Raw genomic sequence first — 2,109 nt, 5'->3', positions numbered from 1 at the left:
AGTAAAGATCGTGTCATATCAAATAGAAAAACAAAAGTGGATGGTGGTTTTGGCTTCAGTTCTGATTCTGGCAGTTCAGCTACTAATGATTCTGTATTGAAAAAAGATAATAACCTAAAGCCTATTCTTTAAAGTGAACATGGTTGACCTGTGACACGGAAGAGCTCATCCTCCCTTAGTTCATCCGTTGTTTGTCTTGCTGCTGGGTGACCAAAACACCTTCCCCTCAGCAGCCAATGTCTGAGGGAGTTGGACCCGATGCAGTTTTTGTCTTGAAGAACACATTCTCGTAAAACTATATTTATCATTGGACACCACCTTGGTATTTCAAAATTTAAAAAAAATTATTGGCTAGTAGAGTGTCAAGAAAAGTGTTGATGAAGTCAGGGTTTCAATCCCTTGCTGTGTGTTTGGCTTTCCTTGAGCAAAGCACTTTATCTGCATTGCTTCTCTCCCCAGCAGCAACACTTAAGCATGTGGACCGCTGCGGAAAATCGCTTCATATATAAAAAGAAAGATTAAATCTTCTATAACTAAATTTTTAATTTCCCTAATGTTGATGTCCTTTCTGGGTACGGTACCCTGCTTTTTCTTTTACTTGTTTTGTAGCTGTAGTTGTTGCTGTGGTTGTTGTAATTGTATCATTTATAATGTTTTAACGAGAATTTTAAATGTTTCATATTTATATTTTGTATATTACTATTAATCTTTCTGTACATTTCAAATTTTCCTTAAGTTTGCAAATAAAGTTATTTTGAATCTAAACCATACTTAAGGGAAAAAAATCTGATTGAATGAACAACACAAAAAACTATGTCTTATAGAGGATTTTACGAAACTTGCATTCCATTTATTGTTTGTTTATATATCTTTTTTAATCACTTTGTATTTTAATTCATTAATGAACATAAAAATGAACATGAAACAAATTTGTAAAAAATCTAAAACATTATAATGGAAAAAACAGATAAAAATTCAAATAGCACACTGCATAGAACAAACATTGAACAATTTCTGTATATTTGCATCTACTGTAATTCTAAAGCATAGGCAAGGTCCACCTGAGTATTGACCTTCGACCTGATGGTGAACATACTCAAACTGAGGTTAAAAGAGATGTGGGATAGGTCTGTGAAACAAAATTACAAGCCATGGAAACGTGAGAACAGCTGCATGTAAGTTACCTTGAAGTGAGTCATTCTTGTGTTCATGTTATTTTTGCGAGCCGAACAAAATGTATTAATATTGTTGAAAATTTACAGATCCAGTACCAATAGAGGGTTTTGGCGATGACTACTGTTTACTGGCGGTCACTGGACCGAACTTGGGTATACATGAAAAACATTGCAGTGCGATAGCATAGGGAAACATAATGTTATGGTTGCGAAAACAAGAATGTAGGTAAAAATGGCCCCGGAAAAAATGGGCCAGGAAAAAATGGCCTCTGAAAAAATGGCCCCAGTAAAAATGGCCCCAGTAAAAATGGCCCCAAATGACTAGTAGGTAAAAATGGCCCAGTGAAAAAATTCAGTATTAATAGAAATGATATTTTTTTTTTAAATCTTCAAATATTTAAATACTAGCTGTAAAAAGCAAGAATTGAATCAATAACAAATACAGTAACACAACAGATGCAAATAATGTACTGAGAGATTATCTGAAAACAATGCCATTGAAACATTTTTTGATAGTAGAAATAAGTTTTAAAAACGTTATTCCACTGACAAAGTAGCGGAATGACATACATACAGTAATTCAACTACCAAAATATGCAACTCATAGATAACCACAAAATTCACCTTTGTTAAGTATCAAATGAAATAACTTTACATGTTATAAACAGTGCAAATATACAGTAGTTGGATCAATTGTGTGTTTGAATCACGAGTTCATGTATGGGAAAAGGGCCCAGAGGCTTACTTTCTCACAAACTTAGCAGTAAATGTTCTGATTAGAGTTACTTCAAAGAAGTATTGTAAATCAAATATTGTTTTTAAAGTAAACTGAATAATTAGGAATAGGCCTACATTTATTTAAGCAACTTATTTAATTGCATACTTGGATTTTACTCCCCGCCAACTAAATTTAAGTGCCTAAAACTATACTAAA

The 2,109-nt window shown here is 33.2% G+C and overlaps 1 long non-coding RNA gene across 2 annotated transcripts in view; it reads left to right on the top strand.

The window, feature by feature from the left end:
• The window catches only part of LOC117117322, a 17,064-nt gene that overhangs the window by 4,915 nt on the left and 10,040 nt on the right, over positions 1-2,109 (top strand). For both annotated transcript variants that reach the window (XR_004446889.1, XR_004446890.1), the window contains one exon: positions 1,046-1,175. This is a non-coding gene — a long non-coding RNA (uncharacterized LOC117117322). The remainder of the gene's footprint in view (positions 1-1,045; positions 1,176-2,109) is intronic.

This window comes from Anneissia japonica, unplaced genomic scaffold, assembly GCF_011630105.1.
Source record: "Anneissia japonica isolate Jap-2015-1 unplaced genomic scaffold, ASM1163010v1 scaffold4464_len47620_cov111, whole genome shotgun sequence".
Classification (NCBI taxonomy): domain Eukaryota; kingdom Metazoa; phylum Echinodermata; class Crinoidea; order Comatulida; family Comatulidae; genus Anneissia; species Anneissia japonica.
Note: the sequence above shows the minus strand (reverse complement) of the source record. Positions and strands in the feature narration are given on the sequence as shown.